The sequence below is a fragment of the Salmo salar genome, chromosome 14, assembly GCF_965601325.2.
Source record: "Salmo salar chromosome 14, fSalSal1, whole genome shotgun sequence".
NCBI classification, from domain to species: domain Eukaryota; kingdom Metazoa; phylum Chordata; class Actinopteri; order Salmoniformes; family Salmonidae; genus Salmo; species Salmo salar.
This window is the reverse complement of record NC_138304.1, coordinates 47,892,935-47,915,835: the sequence shown is the minus strand read 5'-3', so window position 1 is coordinate 47,915,835 and position 22,901 is coordinate 47,892,935. Positions and strand designations below refer to the sequence as shown.

At 44.8% G+C, this 22,901-nt stretch overlaps 1 protein-coding gene across 2 annotated transcripts in view; it reads right to left on the bottom strand.

Annotated features, from left to right (window-relative positions):
* Positions 1 to 21,507, bottom strand: part of LOC106569653 (receptor-type tyrosine-protein phosphatase F) — a 470,260-nt gene extending 448,753 nt beyond the window's left edge. For both annotated transcript variants that reach the window (XM_082961019.1, XM_082961018.1), the window contains exon 1: positions 21,128 to 21,507. The gene's annotated coding sequence lies outside the window, so the exon portion shown is untranslated. The remainder of the gene's footprint in view (positions 1 to 21,127) is intronic.
* Between the last annotated feature and the right edge of the window lie 1,394 nt (positions 21,508 to 22,901).

The window sequence follows — 22,901 nt, the reverse complement described above, 5'->3', positions numbered from 1 at the left end:
ATGACACAGGCAACGTTTTGTTTTATTGGGTAAGCAAAGAGATGGATCGTGAGAAAAGCACCTTGGTGCCTAGGCTTAGGTTATATGAATGTGGAAATGTAGAAAGCCAGTATTAGACTCACACATAGGGAATGAATCCTAACTTGAAAATCTCAAGCTTTCGCTCAAATCTCCCATTGACCTCAATGCATGATTTATGCAAAGGTGTGCATTGAGCAAATTCATCTCAAGTTACAATTTAGACCATAGGCTACAGTGTAGACGGGTATTAGGAATCTCCAGTTTAAATCTGCATGTGTACAGATGTCCTATGTCCTAAGACCATGTCTTTATCCATCCAGTGAGAGACAGCTGTGTAATAAGGCCTTTATCAACATATAATAATAATAATAATAATAATAATAGTCAGTGGGAAGGAAAGCGCTGGGTCAAATTGCACCCTGGAATCACATCAACCTAAGATTCAATATATACAGTTCCTCTGTAGCTCAGCTGGTAGAGCGTGGCGCCAGGATACAGAGTTCAATTCCCGGGACCACCCGTATGTAAAAATGCACGCACGACTGTAAGTCACTTTGGATAAAAGAGTCTGCTAAAAATAGCACATATTCTATATTATTATATTAGCAAGGAAGTCGTAGAAAACACCCAGAGGCAACGGACAGATATTACCATACTGATCAACTGCCTGTTACTGTGCTGTCTGACGAGGTCTCCTACACACCATGTCTGTTACTGTGCTGTCTGAAGAGGTCTCCTACACACCATGTCTGTTACTGTGCTGTCTGAAGAGGTCTCCTACACACCATGTCTGTTACTGTGCTGTCTGAAGAGGTCTCCTACACACCATGTCTGTTACTGTGCTGTCTGAAGAGGTCTCCTACACACCATCACACCATGTCTGTTACTGTGCTGTCTGAAGAGGTCTCCTACACACCATGTCTGTTACTGTGCTGTCTGAAGAGGTCTCCTACACACCATGTCTGTTACTGTGCTGTCTGAAGAGGTCTCCTACACACCATGTCTGTTACTGTGCTGTCTGAAGAGGTCTCCTACACACCATGTCTGTTACTGTGCTGTCTGAAGAGGTCTCCTACACACCATGTCTGTTACTGTGCTGTCTGAAGAGGTCTCCTACACACCATGTCTGTTACTGTGCTGTCTGAAGAGGTCTCCTACACACCATGTCTGTTACTGTGCTGTCTGAAGAGATCTCCTACACACCATGTCTGTTACTGTGCTGTCTGAAGAGGTCTCCTACACACCATCACACCATGTCTGTTACTGTGCTGTCTGAAGAGGTCTCCTACACACCATGTCTGTTACTGTGCTGTCTGAAGAGGTCTCCTACACACCATGTATGTTACTGTGCTGTCTGAAGAGGTCTCCTACACACCATGTCTGTTACTGTGCTGTCTGAAGAGGTCTCCTACACACCATGTCTGTTACTGTGCTGTCTGAAGAGGTCTCCTACACACCATGTCTGTTACTGTGCTGTCTGAAGAGGTCTCCTACACACCATGTCTGTTACTGTGCTGTCTGAAGAGGTCTCCTACACACCATCACACCATGTCTGTTACTGTGCTGTCTGAAGAGGTCTCCTACACACCATGTCTGTTACTGTGCTGTCTGAAGAGGTCTCCTACACACCATGTCTGTTACTGTGCTGTCTGAAGAGGTCTCCTACACACCATGTCTGTTACTGTGCTGTCTGAAGAGGTCTCCTACACACCATGTCTGTTACTGTGCTGTCTGAAGAGGTCTCCTACACACCATGTCTGTTACTGTGCTGTCTGAAGAGGTCTCCTACACACCATGTCTGTTACTGTGCTGTCTGAAGAGATCTCCTACACACCATGTCTGTTACTGTGCTGTCTGAAGAGGTCTCCTACACACCATGTCTGTTACTGTGCTGTCTGAAGAGGTCTCCTACACACCATGTCTGTTACTGTGCTGTCTGAAGAGATCTCCTACACACCATGTCTGTTACTGTGCTGTATAAACGCTTGCCTTTCTCCATCAATCTTGTGCCTGTGATGCCCCATTGTGACATCACACACACACGTCAGGAGGACTGGAGAACAGAGCATGCTGGGAGCTAAGGTGATGGTCGCCCAATGGCAGCCCTATGCGGAAGCATAGCTGTCATTAGGGCCCAACGTCGCCAAGTAAAAAGGGGCACACACACACACACACACACACACAAATCCTATCCATCTGCCATAGCAGCAGGGTAGGGTAAGGGCCAGCGAAGCACTTTCCTGCCATTCCCTGTCATGCTTCCGCCCGCCCGGCTAGTGCTTACTAACGCTACACACACACACACACACACACACACACACACACACACACACACACACACACACACACACACACACACACACACACACACACACACACACACACACACACACACACACACACACACACAGGAGCTGTGAATAAACAGCTCGGCCTGCCACACTGGTACCGTCACAGAAAGCAGAAAGCAGAAAAACACCCCGACTGTATTCCCTTTCTTTTTCCCGTTCATTCTTTTAATCCAGTGAGAAAGCAAGCTGGCCCGGCCGTTGCCATCTGACAACCTGTCAACCTTGTCCTTCAGATGATGCCCGGGTGAATACCGGACCTGACACATAAATGTTTCTGCACCTTGAAACCAAAGCGTACTGCACTTTGCCACTGTCCTATCGCCTGCTCTTGTGTAACAAGAGTTTGTTCCCAGGCCGGTAATGGCTTGGGAAGAGAGCCCCTGGAGGGAGAATGGATAAAAGAAGGAGAAAGCGAGGGGGGGGTGGGGCAGCGAGGGAGAGATAGGGAGGGGGGGCAGCAAGAGAAGAGAGAGAGGGAGAGGGGTGGGCAGCAAGAGAAGAGAGAGGGGGGACAGCGAGGGAGAGATAGGGGGGGCAGCGAGGGAGAGATAGGGAGGGGGGGCAGCAAGAGAAGAGAGAGAGGGAGAGGGGTGGGCAGCGAGAGAAGAGAAAGTGAGAGGGGGGCAGCGAGAGGGGGGAGCAGCGAGAGAAGAGAGAGCGAGGGGGGGCAGCGAGGGAAGAGAAAGAGAGGGGGGGAGCGAGGGAAGAGAAAGAGGGGTGCAGCGAGGGAAGAGAAAGAGAGGGGGAGCGAGGGAAGAGAGAGAGAGGGGTGCAGCGAGGGAAGAGAGAGGGGGGGCAGCAAGAGAAGAGAGGGAGAGAAAACAGGGTTAATATCTGTTCTATTCCCTGGGTGAAAACAGGGTTAATGTCTGTTCTATTCCCTGGGTGAAAACAGGGTTAATATCTCTTCCTGGGTTAATGTCTGTGTTTGAGTAAATGAGGGATACAAAGTACATTTAAAGCAGGTACTTCCACACAGGTGTGGTTTGTGAGTTAATTAAGCAAGTAACATCCCATAATATTCAGGGTCATGTCTAAAAATGCTCAGTTGTCCATTATTTTATCTACCATGGCTTGAAGAGATCTCAGTGACTTTGAAAGAGGGGTTTTAATGGAGCGTAGAGTGTTTTAAGAACGTGTTTGTGTTGTGGTGTGGTAATGTTGTGTGGTAATGTGGTGTGGTAATGTTGTGTGGTAATGTTGTGTGGTGTGCTAATGTTTTGTGGTGCGATAATGTTGTGTGGTGTGGTAATGTGTTGTGGTGTGGTAATGTTGTGTGGTGTGGTAATGTGTGGTGTGGTAATGTTGTGTGGTGTGGTAATGGTGTGTGGTGTGGTAATGTGTGTTGTGGTGTGGTAATGTTGTGTGGTGTGGTAATGTGTGGTGTGGTAATGTTGTGTGGTGTGGTAATGTTGTGTAGTGTGGTAATGTGTTGTGGTGTGATAATGTTGTGTGGTAATGTGTGGTAATGTGTGGTGTGGTAATGTTGTGTGGTGTGGTCACGTGTTTGTTTGTAAATAGCACAACGGGAGCAAGCGGCAGCAGGAGGGTCTCTGTTGTGTAGTGACAGGGGTTGTGTTTTATATAGAAAGTCAGCAGTGTTTTTTCCTCCTGCTTCAATAGAGTGATCAGGAATGTGCAACTAGAGTTTTCATTCACAGAAAATACATGAGTGCAACAAATTAGGCAGAAAATAGTTTCATTTTCATGCATTATTTGTCCTTTCTGTTCTCGGAACATCAGCTCCTCCCCATCTTGTCTGAGCAGAGCCTGTTGCCCTAGCTACTCCAGACTCCACACAGACACACCGTGTAGACATGCTGCTCCAGAGCCAGCGCTGTTCTTCCTTCAGACTCTACACAGCCACACCGTGTAGACATGCTGCTCCAGAGCCAGCACTGTTCTTCCTTCAGACAAGCATAGATCAAAACTTTGTTTATGTGCACAATGTCTCTTGTTCACATTTGCTTGTAAATGTCTAAACTCACCAAAAATTACATTCGGTAGCTCCTATACATGTATAACTTAATTAGCTGGATTGCCAGTCTTTGCAATTTGTTTATTTTCATTTGCGCTTATTAGCATATTCAGCTAGCAGCCTCCATGGAAATTCGCTATTACTTGTGCTAATTTTGTTATTCTGTAACAGATGTCCAAGGGGCTTTTTCTTTTGTGCGTTTTTTTGGTGCCCCCTTGTGTACGAAGCCAGTAATACCGTAAATACCAGGATGAGAGAAGGATGATATGAACATCTGAATACTACCAATCCTACCAGGGACCATAGTGCGCTGGTTAAAAACAGTGCGCTATGTAGGGAATAGGGTGTCATTAGGGACGTAACCAGTTTAATAGCCTGATGAAAGAGTTTGGCTCAGTGTCTGTCAACCCTCTGGCTCCTTGTTTACCGCAAACCTCATGTCTGATCTATACGGAACACTAATATACTCTTCTGTAGTTTCTACCAACAGTACTGTCTCTTTCCCTTTTTCTCTCTCCATTGATCTCTTGCTATCTCTCTTTTTTCAGTAGAAGAGAAATGTGTTTGAAAATGACATTTAAAAAGTCTTCCTTGATAACAATGCCCTTTATCTGACCTTCAGGTAGCATCCTGCTAGGTGTATGTTGATGACACTGAACACGTCTCTCACTCTCTCTCTGTGTGTGTGTGTGTTTGCTGACAGGGCAGAAACACACAGCCATGGCAGTGGGCCTTAACACGCGTGTTAAAATGTTTGTTCCTTGTAATACACCAGAGGTTAGAGAGAGGGTTACGGATGTAAACACCTTGTATCCATAAAATGGTGACAGACACCCCCCAAAAGACCAGGGTCTCTGAACAGATGTGTGGGTAGCCAGATTCAGATGTTTTCCTGCCCCCCCCCCCATCAGTTGCCCATCCCTGGTCTAGATGCTCTATAATACACAATAATTATATACGATTACATTATAACCCGCCTTGGTAACTAACCCGCCTTGGTAACTAACCCACCTATGTAACTACCCTGCCTATGTACCTACCCCGCCTATCTAACTACCCCGCCTATGTAACTACCCCGCCTATGTAACTACCCCGCCTATCTAACTACCCAGCCTATGTAACTACCCCGCCTATGTAACTACCCCGCCTATGTAACTACCCCGCCTATCTAACTACCCCGCCTATCTAACTACCCCGCCTATGTAACTACCCAGCCTATCTAACTACCCCGCCTATGTAACTACCCCGCCTATGTAACTACCCCGCCTATCTAACTACCCAGCCTATGTAACTACCCCGCCTATGTAACTACCCCGCCTATGTAACTACCCCGCCTATCTAACTACCCCGCCTATCTAACTACCCCGCCTATCTAACTACCCCGCCTGTGTAACTACCCAGCCTGTGTAACTACCCCGCCTATGTAACTACCCCGCCTATGTAACTACCCCGCCTATCTAACTACCCCGCCTATCTAACTACCCCGCCTATGTAACTACCCAGCCTATCTAACTACCCCACCTATCTAACTACCCCGCCTATGTAACTACCCTGCCTATGTAACTACCCCGCCTATGTAACTACCCCGCCTATGTAACTACCCTGCCTATGTAACTACCCCGCCTATCTAACTACCCAGCCTATGTAACTACCCCACCTATGTAACTACCCAGCCTATCTAACTACCCCACCTATCTAACTACCCCGCCTATGTAACTACCCTGCCTATGTAACTACCCAGCCTATGTAACTACCCCGCCTATCTAACTACCCCGCCTATCTAACTACCCAGCCTATCTAACTACCCCACCTATCTAACTACCCCGCCTATGTAACTACCCTGCCTATGTAACTACCCAGCCTATGTAACTACCCCGCCTATCTAACTACCCCGCCTATCTAACTACCCTGCCTATGTAACTACCCAGCCTATGTAACTACCCCGCCTATGTAACTAGGAGGAAAATATAACATTTGAGTCCTACTTAAAAAAGGGGCAATCTGCAGTAACAAACAAAACATAATCCATGACAGTATCCCTGGCAAATGCAGATTGCCCTTGTAATACATTGCTGGATTTTTGGGACCAATCTCTATCAGGGAGTAGCAAACCGGGCCCAAAACGAGGCCTAGATGCTTCTGTCCTCTGTTGTGCTAAAAGGAAAACCAGACCTAGTCAATTGACCTTGACTTCAACCATTCATCCGCTGTCATCGTTGACTTAAAAAGGGCAATTTCCACCACTTTTCAACCTCATATTCATAATCTCCAGCACCATACCAGTGTCTACATATGTGAAAAGAACACGTTTCTATGATCCGTGCTTAAAAAGATGAAAAGAAATGTCCGGAATTTTTTTTTTGTATGCTTCTCTGTGACATCACAGGGTAGGATTAAAAGTTGTTGTTTTTTTTAACAGCCAGCGAGGGAGGGGTATGTTCTTACTCCCCAAGTCACCGCAAATCTCAGTGTTTGAAAATCGTTGGTTAAAAAAAAATATATAAACGTTTTAACTTTTAATGATGTCATCGGGTAGAGATTAATGTAAATGAGGTTGAAAAGCGGTGGAATATCACTTAAAAAATGTAACTCAATGGGCGCTAACATGATCTTTAAAAAGGAAAATGCTCGACAAGGGAAGAAAAGGTTTAAAAATAGGCCCCCCCTTACATGCGTCCCAAACAGTGCCCTATTCCCTATATAGTGCACTAGTGGCCAAAGGGCTTTGGTCAAAAGTAGTGCACTATATAGGGAGTAGGCTGGGCCGTATCAGGCTCCCAGCAACGTCTGTTTCCACTTTCCTCCCAATCCAGAGATGCCCTGTAAAACATCAGTGTAAATGGTTTATAATGCCACCAGTGGACTCTGAAACAGGAGACCTGCTTTCAATCAGCAGTCAGATTACTGGTGTATTAGGATAGCCCAGGACGTAAAGACAGGGAGGCTAGCCCAGGACGTAAAGACAGGGAGGCTAGCCCAGGACGTAAAGACAGGGAGGCTAGCCCAGGACGTAAAGACAGGGAGGCTAGCCCAGGACGTAAAGACAGGGAGGCTAGCCCAGGACGTAAAGACAGGGAGGCTAGCCCAGGACGTAAAGACAGGGAGGCTAGCCCAGGACGTAAAGACAGGGAGGCTAGCCCAGGACGTAAAGACAGGGAGGCTAGCCCAGGACGTAAAGACAGGGAGGCTAGCCCAGGACGTAAAGACAGGGAGGCTAGCCCAGGACGTAAAGACAGGGAGGCTAGCCCAGGACGTAAAGACAGGGAGGCTAGCCCAGGACGTAAAGACAGGGAGGCTAGCCCAGGACGTAAAGACAGGGAGGCTAGCCCAGGACGTAAAGACAGGGAGGCTAGCCCAGGACGTAAAGACAGGGATCTATGTCACCTCTCCTACACAGCAACGTTGCTGACAGCATGGAACAGGACTATAAACCTAACTACTGTAGTCTCCTTACTGACAGCATGGAACAGGACTATAAACCTAACTACTGTAGTCTCCTTACTGACAGCATGGAACAGGACTATAAACCTAACTACTGTAGTCTCCTTATTGACAGCATGGAACAGGACTATAAACCTAACTACTGTAGTCTCCTTACTGACAGCATGGAACAGGACTATAAACCTAACTACTGTAGTCTCCTTACTGACAGCACGGAACAGGACTATAAACCTAACTACTGTAGTCTCCTTACTGACAGCACGGAACAGGACTATAAACCTAACTACTGTAGTCTCCTTACTGACAGCACGGAACAGGACTATAAACCTAACTACTGTAGTCTCCTTACTGACAGCACGGAACAGGACTATAAACCTAACTACTGTAGTCTCCTTACTGACAGCATGGAACAGGACTATAAACCTAACTACTGTAGTCTCCTTACTTGACAGCATGGAACAGGACTATAAACCTAACTACTGTAGTCTCCTTACTGACAGCATGGAACAGGACTATAAACCTAACTACTGTAGTCTCCTTACTGACAGCATGGAACAGGACTATAAACCTAACTACTGTAGTCTCCTTACTGACAGCACGGAACAGGACTATAAACCTAACTACTGTAGTCTCCTTACTGACAGCATGGAACAGGACTATAAACCTAACTACTGTAGTCTCCTTACTGACAGCACGGAACAGGACTGTGTGATGAAAAGTAGCTCCTGTCATAGAATAAGGTATTAAAAGTAATTGAATAGAAAGTTTGTGACGTAGGTGTACTGTTCAAGTTGTGATGCTGGACTGCTTGTTCAGGAGGGATAGCTTAACCGTCCTGCTGAAAAGAAGCACTTACAAAACCATTTAGCAACCTGTCTTTATTCTAATGTGTCTCATTGTGAGATCCAAACAGAAGAAAAACCTTGACCAAAAGCATCTCCTCAGCCAAAACCAACAGAGACAGAAATTCCTTTATTTCAAATCCAATACTGCAACTAAATAAAATGTTGGACTGTTAGTTGGTTCTACAACTTTTCTGAATTTGCACTTTAACATGTAGCCTCATTTGGACATTTTGATAAATTAGCACTTATCCAGCCTACTTATCCAGGCTACTTATCCAGGCTACTTATCAAGCCTACTTATCCAGACTACTTATCCAGGCTACTTATCAAGCCTACTTATCCAGCCTACTTATCCAGGCTACTTATCCAGGCTACTTATCCAGGCTACTTATCCAGACTACTTATCCAGGCTACTTATCCAGTCTACTTATCAAGCCTACTTATCCAGACTACTTATCCAGCCTACCTATCCAGTCTACTTATCCAGCCTACTTATCCAGCCTACTTATCCAGTCTACTTATCCAGCCTACTTATCTAACCTATTTATCCAGCATACTTATACAACATACTTATCCAGTCTACTGGCAAGTAAATAAATATAATTTGCTATTTTGATGTTGTTTTTAAATATGTGATTTTATCTGCATGTACTCTAGTCTGATTACTGCTAAATGAATTGCTTCATTGTGGACATTGAAGTTTTCTGAATTTGAATCTGAAGGTCTAACCCATTAGATTGAGGATGCCTGGAAGGCCCCCCCCTTCTCCCCGGGACTTACCAGATCCAGCTCAGACCGGTTCTTCTGGTTCTAACGGTCTGTTAGTTGGTTCCTCAGTGCAAACACCACAGCAACACCATGCAGCCAGTCAGCCGTCTCTGAGAGAGAGTGTGTGTGTGTGTGTGTGTGTGTGTGTCATCTCTTAATCCCCTGTACTATAAACTCTAGACGCCCCATCACACACGCGCGTGCGAACACCATCCCACTGCCACATATATACACACACACACACACACACACACACACACACACACACACACACACACACACACACACACACACACACACACACACAGCGTGCGCCATCTGTCCGCCACACACACACACACACACACACACACTCCACCACCGCAGACCAACACACTGCAGGCACAACCTCTCATTAGGCACAGCAGGGCTGAAATTACCCTGAAATTACAATGGAAACCATGACTTTTTCCCATAGACAGGTTAGCTAACAACGTCACGAAAACGATGCACACCCTTCATGAGTCTTCCTCAAAAAGGAACCATGAGTCTAACTCATATAGGAACCATGAGTCTAACTCATATAGGAACCACGAGTCTTCCTCATATAGGAACCATGAGTCTAACTCATATAGGAACCATGAGTCTAACTCATATAGGAACCACGAGTCTTCCTCATATAGGAACCATGAGTCTAACTCATATAGAAACCATGAGTCTTCCTCATATAGAAACCATGAGTCTTCCTCATATAGAAACCATGAGTCTTCCTCATATAGAAACCATGAGTCTTCCTCATATAGAAACCATGAGTCTTCCTCATATAGAAACCATGAGTCTTCCTCATATAGAAACCATGAGTCTTCCTCATATAGAAACCATGAGTCTTCCTCATATAGAAACCATGAGTCTTCCTCATATAGAAACCATGAGTCTTCCTCATATACAAACCATGAGTCTTCCTCATATACAAACCATGAGTCTTCCTCATATACAAACCATGAGTCTTCCTCATATAGAAACCATGAGTCTTCCTCATATACAAACCATGAGTCTTCCTCATATACAAACCATGAGTCTTCCTCATTTACAAACCATGAGTCTTCCTCATATAGAAACCATGAGTCTTCCTCATATACAAACCATGAGTCTTCCTCATATACAAACCATGAGTCTTCCTCATATACAAACCATGAGTCTTCCTCATATAGAAACCACGAGTCTTCCTCATATACAAACCACGAGTCTTCCTCATATAGAAACCATGAGTCTTCCTCATATAGAAACCATGAGTCTTCCTCATATACAAACCATGAGTCTTCCTCATATAGAAACCACGAGTCTTCCTCATATAGAAACCATGAGTCTTCCTCATATAGAAACCATGAGTCTTCCTCATATACAAACCATGAGTCTTCCTCATATACAAACCATGAGTCTTCCTCATATAGAAACCATGAGTCTTCCTCATATAGAAACCATGAGTCTTCCTCATATAGAAACCATGAGTCTTCCTCATATACAAACCATGAGTCTTCCTCATATAGAAACCATGAGTCTTCCTCATATAGAAACCATGAGTCTTCCTCATATAGAAACCATGAGTCTTCCTCATATAGAAACCATGAGTCTTCCTCATATAGAAACCATGAGAAAGCAGGAGTCAGCTAGGAGAGGGTTTGCTGAACGCCGGGTGGTTTTTCAGCAGCCGTGTGTGTGTGTGTGTGTGTGTGTGTGTGTGTGTGTGTGTGTGTGTGTGTGTGTGTGGGGGGGGGGGGCTCTTTAACAGCGCCAATCAGCCTGCCTGCCTGGATACATTGTGCCAGGGAGGAAGCAGAGGCATATGCTCTGGCTTTGTGGTCACAGGCCCCTGCCTAGCCCTGCCCTGCCCTGCCTAGCCCTGCCCTGCCTAGCCCTGCCCTGCCCTGCCTAGCCCTGCCCAAACCCTCCCCAAATACACAAAACCCTCACCAAACCTTCACCAAATACACAAAACCCTCACCAAACCTTCACCAAATACACAAACCCTCACCAAACCTTCACCAAATACACAAAACCCTCACCAAACCTTCACCAAACCCTCACCAAATACACAAAACCCTCACCAAACCTTCACCAAATACACAAAACCCCTCACCAAACCTTCACCAAATACACAAAACCCTCACCAAACCCTCACCAAATACACAAAACCCTCACCAACCCTTCACCAAATACACAAAACCCTCACCAAACCCTCACCAAATACACAAAACCCTCACCAACCCTTCACCAAATACACCAAACCCTCACCAACACAGCTAACTCCTCTTCATAGATACTACCTACTAGGTCGATGACACCCCTACAGTCAGTCGATGACACCCCTAGAGCCAGTCGATGACACCCCTACAGCCAGTCGATGACACCCCTACAGCCAGTCGATGACACCCCTAGAGCCAGTCGATGACACCCCTACAGCCAGTCGATGACACCCCTACAGCCAGTCGATGACACCCCTACAGCCAATCGATGACACCCCTAGAGCCAGTCGATGACACCCCTACAGCCAGTCAATGACACCCCTACAGCCAGTCGATGACACCCCTACAGACAGTCGATGACACTACAGCCAGTCGATGACACCCCTACAGCCAGTCGATGACACCCCTACAGCCAATCGATGACACCCCTACAGCCAGTCGATGACACCACTACAGCCAGTCGATGACACCCCTACAGACAGTCGATGACACCACTACAGCCAGTCGATGACACCCCTACAGCCAGTCGATGACACCCCTACAGCCAGTCGATGACACCACTACAGCCAGTCGATGACACCCCTACAGCCAGTCGATGACACCCCTACAGCCAGTCGATGACACCCCTACAGCCAATCGATGACACCACTGGTGTTTTATTGACGATGGAATGTTCCCTCTCTCTACCCACTCGTTCAACGTTCCCTCTCTCTACCCACTCGTTCAACGTTCCCTCTCTCTACCCACTCGTTCAACGTTCCCTCTCTCTACCCACTCGTTCAACGTTCCCTCTCTCTACCCACTCGTTCAACGTTCCCTCTCTCTACCCACTCGTTCAACGTTCCCTCTCTCTACCCACTCGTTCAACGTTCCCTCTCTCTACCCACTCGTTCAACGTTCCCTCTCTCTACCCACTCGTTCAACGTTCCCTCTCTCTACCCACTCGTTCAACGTTCCCTCTCTCTACCCACTCGTTCAACGTTCCCTCTCTCTACCCACTCGTTCAACGTTCCCTCTCTCTACCCACTCGTTCAACGTTCCCCCTCTCTACCCACTCGTTCAGCGTTCCCCCTCTCTACCCACTCGTCCAGCGTTTCCCCTCTCTACCCACTCGTCCAGCGTTCCCCCTCTCTACCCACTCGTCCAGCGTTCCCCCTCTCTACCCACTCGTCCAGCGTTCCCCCTCTCTACCCACTCGTCCAGCGTTCCCCCTCTCTACCCACTCGACCAGCGTTCCCCCTCTCTACCCACTCGTCCAGCGTTCCCCCTCTCTACCCACTCGTCCAGCGTTCCCCCTCTCTACCCACTCGTCCAGCGTTCCCTCTCTGTATCCTTTCATTCCACTGCGACTAGTGACAGTAGCTGCTTGTTTTTCTCCAGGGAGACACTGACTGTAAACAATGACAAATACTTTTTGGGGTTTTACAAATTTTCTACCCTGTAGTGAGAGAATAATTTAAATGGGTCTAAGCACTGGGAGAGAAAGAAAATGGACATTCACATTTATAAATGTTAGTCATTTAGCAGACGCTCTTATCCAGAGCCCCTTATTTATATTGTTGTCATATACCACACACAAACGCACACACACACACAAAACAGCTATAAGCTACTTTGTTCTCTCTCAGTCAGAGAGAACTTAGCTGTGCTGCTAGCTAGACAGTACACACACAGAACGAGGCTACGCAGCAAGATGTGCCCCTTAATTCAATTTCACTAAACTTCTGATGCAATTCCAAGAAACCAACCAAGCCAGCCCTGCCCTCTCATTACCTTTGGCTCTCTACTGGGTCACTGCCTAGTAGGGCGGTCCCTGACTAAAAACAATCTTAGTCGACCGAGAGTCGTCTGTTCTTTCGACCAATCGACTGGTCGACATTTTAAAAACGTGTATTTTTCCATCCTGTTTGAATAAAATGAACTATATGTAGGCTACTGAGCTTGTCTGATGCTTTAAGCATCGCCAATAAAAATTAAGACACACAAATTACTAAAGAGGGATCCAGAGATCAATATAGCCTAACCAGAAGAAATAAACCTGTTCCCTACCAGACCCTCATCCTTCCACTGCTGCCGGCCTTCACAGATTCTACCATTATGCTCCTGAAGTTACCGGTAATAAGCTACACCAGAGGTCAGCAACCTTTTCCATTTGGCGTGCCAAGTTTCCTACCATTTCTACTGATCTGCGTGCCAAGATATCCTACCAATCTGCATGCCAAGTTAATCCTACCATTTCTACTGATCTGTGTGCCAAGTTACCGGATCTGCGTGCCAAGTTATTCTACCATTTCTACTGATCTGCGTGCCAAGTTATCCTACCATTTCTACTGATCTGCATGCCAAGTTATCCTACCATTTCTATTGATCTGCGTGCCAAGTTATCCTACCATTTCTACTGATCTGTGTGCCAAGTTATCCTACCATTTCTACTGATCTGTGTGCCAAGTTATCCTACCATTTCTAATGATCTGTGTGCCAAGTTATCCTACCATTTCTACTGATCTGTGTGCCAAGTTATCCTACCATTTCTACTGATCTGCGTGCCAAGTTATCCTACCATTTCTACTGATCTGCATGCCAAGTTATCCTACCATTTCTACTGATCTGTGTGCCAAGTTATCCTATCATTTCTAATGATCTGTGTGCCAAGTTATCCTACCATTTCTACTGATCTGTGTGCCAAGTTATCCTATCATTTCTACTGATCTGTGTGCCAGTTATCATTTTTATATACACACTTTCATGGAACAGTTTCATTTCATTTATAATAAAGTCTTCATATCTCAAAATCTATGTCATGTGGTTTCTCAATGAAAATGATACAAATCTAAAAGTAACTTCTATTGCCAATATGTAAAAATAGCCTACATAAAGCCGACAAATAAAACCACTGCAGTCCGCAGGTGGAAAATACCCTGATAAAAAATGTATTTCCTACTAATCACATTGGCTATGCATGGCATGTCTGCAAAGAACTTGAAACCTTGTATCAACTATTAACTTGGTCTGGCCCAGAAGCTTCTGAAGGAAAACTTGCAACATTGTTTGAAATATTCTGGGCCCTCAAAGTTTCCTGCACCTGGGACGAACACAGCTGTAGACTATTTGAGCAAGGAATAAGAAGTAATCAGGTAGGCCTATTTCATGACGTTTCCTCCGGATCAGACATGACATTTATTCCCCTTTTCATGCTGAGTGGTTATCAAAAGGGAGAGAGCTGGAAAGAGTTTTCAAATAGGCTACGTTGAGGAACTATTGTCAATGGGATGTAAAAACAGACTTTGTTTACTTGCTGTTTAAGGCAAAGAAAAAAAAGTATTTTAAGAGGCTCCACTGGAAACACTTATCTCCCTCACTAGCTTTAAGCACCAGCGGTCAGAGCAGCTCACAGATTACTGCACCTGTACATAGCCCATCTATAATTTAGCCCAAACAACTACCTCTTCCCCTACTGTATTTATTTATTTATTTAGCTCCTTTGCACCCCATTATTTATATTTCTACTTTGCACTTTCTTCCACTGCAAATCTACCATTCCAGTGTTTTACTTGCTATATTGTATTTACTTTGCCACCATGGCCTTTTTTTGCCTTTACCTCCCTTATCTCACCTCATTTGCTCACTTTGTATATAGACTTATTTTTGTACTATATTATTGACTGTATGTTTGTTTTACTCCATGTGTAATTCTGTGTTGTTGTATGTGTCAAACTGCTTTGCTTTATCTTGGCCAGGTCACAGTTGTAAATGAGAACTTGTTCTCAACTTGCCTACCTGGCTAAATAAAGGTGAAATAAAAAAACTGTGATGGTTCAGTGACAGTTTCAGGTGCCCAAATGGGCACATTTATAGACCTACATTTGCACGCAGGCCGAGTAGCCTGGGCCTATTTTCTATGTGTAATCAGGTGCGTGTCCTTATTGAAGATAGACAGGAGCACTCCAAATGGAATGAAATAAACCAAAAAACGTTCTCACAAGTGTAACCTAGGTTGTTTGCTCTGTAAACAACATGTCCACTCCTAAAATGACAACGGTAAGACTGTAATAATAATATATTCAACACATGAACAGAAATTACCATAACCAAACAAACATTGTAGATGATAAATTATGGGAATTAACGCTAAATGTACTACTAGTGATACTGGTGTGTCATCAACGCGGCCTCCGCAATGGACTAGTCCACTCAGACAGGCAGTGGACTAGTCCACTCAGACAGGCAGTGGACTAGTCCACTCAGACAGGCAGTGGACTAGTCCACTCAGACAGGCAGTGGACTAGTCCACTCAGACAGGCAGTGGACTAGTCCACTCAGACAGGCAGTGGACTAGTCCACTCAGACAGGCAGTGGACTAGTCCACTCAGACAGGCAGTGGACTAGTCCACTCAGACAGGCAGTGGACTAGTCCACTCAGACAGGCATGGACTAGTCCACTCAGACAGGCAGTGGACTAGTCCACTCAGACAGGCAGTGGACTAGTCCACTCAGACAGGCAGTGGACTAGTCCACTCAGACAGGCAGTGGACTAGTCCACTCAGACAGGCAGTGGACTAGTCCACTCAGACAGGCAGTGGACTAGTCCACTCAGACAGGCAGTGGACTAGTCCACTCAGACAGGCAGTGGACTAGTCCACTCAGACAGGCAATGGACTAGTCCACTCAGACAGGCAATGGACTAGTCCACTCAGACAGGCAATGGACTAGTCCACTCAGACAGGCAATGGACTAGTCCACTCAGACAGGCAATGGACTAGTCCACTCAGACAGGTGTGAAGCAGACAGGTGACTTCGTGTGCCATACTATCTGCCACTGCTCGACAAAAAAATTAATCTCCGATGACCAAAAGCCATTCAACCAAACAATGTACCAGTGGACTAAATGGTGTCAACGCGTCTACCCATCGCTAATAGCTATAATCTGTGACAAGCCTTACTATAAGGAGAGGAATACAGTTAGTCTCCATAGTGTCAGTCAGGAAGAACACCCTCATATGTCTCGTATGTGGGGTCCCTTCTTAAAATAACTCATTCGTCTCCACTGGAGGGAGGTGTGTGTGTGTGTGTGTGTGTGTGTGTGTGTGTGTGTGTGTGTGTGTGTGTGTGTGTGTGTGTGTGTGTGTGTGTGTGTGTGTGTGTGTGTGTGTGTGTGTGTGTGTGTGTGTGTGTGTGTGTGTGTGTGTGTGTGTGTGTGTGTGTGTGTGTGTGTGTGGCTTACATTTTGCACCAAAGGCTTAGCTAGCAGAACTAAGCAGTATGAACAGTGAACACCCACAGACAAAATACTCATTGGTTTATTATTTATATTTATATATTTTTATTTTATTTAACCTTTATTTAAACTAGGCAAGTCAGTTAAGAACACATTTTTATTTACAATGACGGCCTACCAAAAGGCCTCCTGCGGGGACGGGGGCTGGGATTAAAAATGGTATAAAATAGGACAAAACATACATTACGACAAGAGAGACAACACAACACTACATAAAGAGAGACCTAAGATAACAACATAGCAAGGCAGCAACAAATGACAACACAGCATTGTAGCAACACAACATGACAGCAGCACAACATGTTAGCAACACAACATGACAACAACATGGTAGCAACACAACATGACAACAACATGGTAGCAACACAACATGGTAGCAGCACAAAACAGGGTACAAACATTATTGGGCACAGACAACATCACAAAGGTCAAGAAGGTAGAGACATCAATACATCACACAAAGCAGCCACAACTGTCAGTAAGAGTGTCCATGATTGAGTCTTTGAAGGAAGAGATTGAGATAAAACTGTCCAGTTTGAGTGTTTGTTGCAGCTCGTTCCAGTCGCTAGCTGCAGTGAACTGAAAAGACGAGTGACCCAGGGATGTGTGTGCTTTGTGGACCTTTAACAGAATGTGACTGGCAGAACGGGTGTTGTATGTGGAAGATGAGGGCTGCAGTAGATATCTCAGATAGGGAGGAGGGTTTTATAAATAAGCATCAACCAGTGGGTCTTGCGACGATTATACAGAGATGACCAGTTTACAGAGGAGTATAGAGGGCAGTGATGTGTCCTATAAGGAGCATTGGTGGCAAATCTGATGGCCGAATGGTAAAGAACATCTAACCGCTCGAGAGCACCCTTCCTTACCTGACAATAATTTGTTAAAAGCTTGTTAACAGCCAGAACTGTGTAGTAGGTCTTCACGGGTCCACCCGAACCCGATTACCCGAGACCCAACAGGGACCCTATGTAACTACAGCTGATAGACCGGACCCGACCCGACCACGGCTCTGCATAGCCTATAACATATTTATTTTACGCTAATAAAAGGTACATGTATTGACTTATAGAAGACCTAGCCAACATACAATATAAAGACCTATTCATTAACCAGAAGAGCAACTTGGCTGATAAACATACATTTTTTGTCACTCTGGTCCAAATCGAGTCGGGAACGGGTCCCCCATTTTCTCTTTTAAATGATCGGGTCTGTTCCGGTCGGGGTCCAACAAGTCCACTGTGAAGGGTGAATTTACAGTATGAGAAGGTTTATCCCCCTTCACTCTCAGATAATTATAACACTTCACTACATCGTTATTACAACGTTGTCATTCTACAGTACTCGCAGCAAATGCATAGATGTCGAAGCAGTTCACGGGTGTTTCTACACTGGCTGTAAGACCTTGTCAAATATTCTGAACAAAAAATAAAAATCCGCAACATGCAACAATTTCAAATATTTTACTGAGTTACAGTTCATATAAGGAAATCAGTCAATTGAAATAAATTAATTGGGCCCTAATCTATGGATTTCACATGACTGGGCAAGGGTGCAGCCATAGGCCCTCCTACTGGGGAGCCAGGCCCAGCCAATCAGAAATAGTTTTCCCCCACAAAAGGTCTTTATTACAGACAGAAATACTCCTTAGCACCCCGCTGCCCCCCCCCCCCCCACCCACCCACCCACTCAGAGGATCCCACAGGCAATGTTCCCTCTAAGCTGCAGCAGGCATGCGCAGCCGCGCACCTCCTCCAGGAATGCCCCGCAGAGACTGAACTTCACTGAGTTCGCCCCATTAGTTTGTACTATATAGATCCAACGTTTCTTTCTGTGATCGAATCAACATTATATCAGCTTCTTTTCAATGCAAAAAAAAAAAAATCTAACTTTGCCAGATTGAGTCTGTGATTTCATTGTAGGCAGAGGCAGAGCGTAACGGAGAATTCTATTGGCCAGCGGTCTTTGAAATACTTTTTTTAATCACTCGCGAGTGAAAGCGCTTTTCAGATCAGAGCGCAGAGCCTGTGCACATTTCATGATATTATTTGCTAGTTAGTGAGTTATTATCCCAGTTATAGATAAGTATAGGTCAGCAATGGGAAGTTACTGCTTCCTACAAGACCACAAAATGTGTAGGTTACATTTGAAGCTGTCATTGAAAAGCCAGTCAGGTAAAAAGGTTACGTCTTCATTAAAGGGACAGTGTTGTATTTTGAGACAGGCTTGAATGTGCAAATAAGCCAATAGACAGAGGGGTAACCTACATTGTCTCATTCTCTGTATGGTAATTATAATTCATTGTATTTTGTAAAGTGGTTTCTTGTATCATACAACACAATACAATGTACAGTCACCTATTTGGCCCATGGTGTCACAGACCACGTAAAAAACATCCTCAATTAATGTCAAGTCCTTTATAATGTAATTTTTTTTTTTAAAGTCTCATGCAATGTAGGCCTACATTGAACACCACACATAGGCTACTGTATCCTATATCATTGAAATAAAAAGCTATTTCCATGTGAAAATGTTCTGAGATTTGCGCCATTGGTTTTGTTGGTAAGCCTACATTATGGTCCAATAGCCACAATAAATAGCCTATTGGCTACAGTCTAAAACTGTAAGGGCAAAGCTTCTCTGTTCACTGTTCACACAACGTTCAAGTTTCCGCTCACAAAACCTGGATGGATTATCTTGGAAAATGAGAAATGCTCACTAACAAGGGACATAAACAAATTTGTGTACAAAATGTGAGAGAAATAAGATTTGTGTAGGTATGGAACATTTCTAGGATCTTTTTATTTAAGCTCATGAAACATGGGACCAACACTTTACATATTTTTCTTCAGTGTAAATCTCTCACCTCTGCCTGCTCTCAGATGGTCAAGATGCGAGTCATTATCAGTTTTATCATAGAACATTTGTCGATGAGCAAATCCATGACAGGTTGGTTGAAAAGTCGCCAATACACATCGGTTGAACGAAGTGTGCGAAAAAAAAGTGCATCTTATTGTTGGACCTAAATTGTATAAACTAAATGAGTAGCCTTCCTTTCTAACAGAACAACGGCATTGGTTATATCTACCGACTCACACTGCATGCAGGTGGAATTGTCGTTTATTCTCCAGAAATAATCTACTAGTCCTATAATCACCGAGGTGGTGAGTAGCCCGAGAAAGGCAACAGAAAATGTTAATGAATAGGCTTGAGGTGCACCGCTTCGGGAAGCAGTTTCAAAACAGTAGTCATGCAGAGGTTATTAACAATTCAAAGTAATTCACTGTTACACCATCCCAATGTCAACTACAGAGAGAATCAACAAGAACATGCGAAAATCATTTTACACACAATAACATGTGTACAGAATAGCTGCCGCCCGTCCTTTTGCAGTATTCTGCATGACAATATTCTATTACGGGATAAAATACATATATATTTATATATATATGACTGCAGATCTACAGGAAGTTGACAACACTGTTCATATACAGAATTGAAGTATAGTATTTGCACTGTAGCGACACATTTCAGTTATACATTCATGTCAAACTCGCATAGCAAGCTAAACGTTTGAGAAACGAACGACAGGATCTGCCCAGGAAGCAAACCGTTCAACTCTACAAACCAAGCACGAATGAATGCAGAATGTGCACAACCCGTGCAATTCGTTAAAGACAACTAGCTAACTAAAGCTAGAAAGCTAACTACCTAGCTTTTTTATTTTTATTATTAAAAAAATGTAAACCATTGCCCTTTCACAAATGCATCACAATATAATAATATACCTAGCTGAGTTTACTCAACTCCATATTACAGGGATCTAGCTAAACTAGAGCTAGAATATAGTTACCAAGCTGGTTATGGATGAAACCAGTAACTAGACAGTGGCAGTGCACAGACTGCATGCGTGGCTAACTAGCTGGTTAGCGGTCTGTCTGGCAGACTGATTAACTAGCTCATTTAGCTAACCCGATTTCATTAGCTAGCTAACGTTAGAGATTAAACAACAAGCTAAATTATCAATTGGTCACATGAAAACTGCCCTTTTCTACCTTGGAAAATGTATTTTCTTCCAAAAATGTAATTTATTCAATGCCATTCCAACTTATACTCAAAACGTTTCACCCAAGACTGCATAAGAATTGCGATGCAACCTTCTAAAGGGGGGGGGGGGGGGCAAGAGCAAAATAAATAAACATAACGGTGGAGATAACGTTACTCACCGTTTCTCTGCTCGCCCCGAAACAACTTCGTTCGGTGACCCCCTTCCGCAGTTGGTAAGGTAAAAATCCAATTTTCAAAACGTCGAGAAACCAACCAAACCTTCCAAGTAAATCAGAATACAGTGTAGCTAAGGAGTCCTCTTCTTCAGCTAGTATAAGAGTGCACCACGCGGTAGAATAATCCTGGGTTAACAAAAGTGTCCTCAATATAATTCCTTGAATAAGGAGCAAATCTCTTCTGAAGATTTAAGTTCCTCCTTCCTTTTTGAAGAAGCAGTTGTAGCTAACTACTTGCATGTTCATAGTCTCTCCGCCGTGGTACACTCCGTCAGTAAGGAGTTATTTCTTCTTTCGTCCCCCCCTTTCAGTCACGCTTCTGCCTCTCGGCTCGCTCACAGGTTGGAAACGAGCGTTTTCGGAAGCGCTCGGATTTGCTCGGCTCTCTACGGAAACATTAGATATGTTATTAGGTATTTTGGTCTGTCACACACGTTGCTCTACTGTTGAATTTCCAAGCGATATTATATTATGGTGATTTTTATAATAAAAAAAGAATCATAATTATTGTTATTTCTTACATTATTAGCCCAGAACGTTTTTTTTGTCTGTTACACAAGCATTTCGCTACACCTGCAATAACATCTGCTTAAATATGTGTATGTGACCAATACAATTAGATTTGTATTATTGTCACAATAACACAATTACTATACAAAAATGTCGCTTTGGAAATCGCTTTGGAAATAAGTGTCTGCTAAATGACATATTAGACATTGTTATTACAATGATTGTAAGTAGGTTATAATATTTTCATAGTTAAACAGATGGGTGAGAACACACCATGGGAGATGTCTCTCCTGCCCATTGGGAGAGAGGAGCTGGATGGATACCCGTGGGATATGTCTCTCCTGCCCATTGGGAGAGAGGAGCTGGATGGATACCCGTGGGATATGTCTCTCCTGCCCATTGGGAGAGAGGAGCTGGATGGATGCCCGTGGGAGATGTCTCTCCTGCCCATTGGGAGAGAGGAGCTGGATGGATACCCGTGGGAGATGTCTCTCCTGCCCATTGGGAGAGAGGAGCTGGATGGATGCCCGTGGGAGATGTCTCTCCTGCCCATTGGGAGAGAGGAGCTGGATGGATACCCATGGGATATGTCTCTCCTGCCCATTGGGAGAGAGGAGCTGGATGGATGCCCGTGGGAGATGTCTCTCCTGCCCATTGGGAGAGAGGAGCTGGATGGATACCCGTGGGAGATGTCTCTCCTGCCCATTGGGAGAGAGGAGCTGGATGGATGCCCATGGGAAGCAGAAGGCCAGGTACCAGCACAGATAGGGCTCTACCTGTGCAGAGCACATGCCCCTTTGCCCTTCCAGTCTCCAAAGTACCGTTTTGGTTGATGGTATATATGTTTTTTTGTATACAATTTTTTTGTCATTGTTGTTTGTCGCTACCCGCAAGTTGTCAACAAGCTCGCCACCCCCCCATCCCATCCGTTGGTTGAGCCTGTTAATCTGCCCTGTACATAGTCCGGTTGCGTCTTTATCCCAGTCTATCCTGTATGAAGGTTGCATATGTCCGGTATCCAAACATGCATGGCATGAGGGATGTCGTCACCGGTCGAGTGTGAGCAGTAGAGTTCAGTAGCAAGAACCAGTTTACAGAGATTTACAAAGATTTACCGCCCAACCCCATTCCCCTTTCCCAGGATAAATAACTGCGAGAAACCGATAAATTATAATAAATGATTTCTATGAACTGTATGATGTGAAAT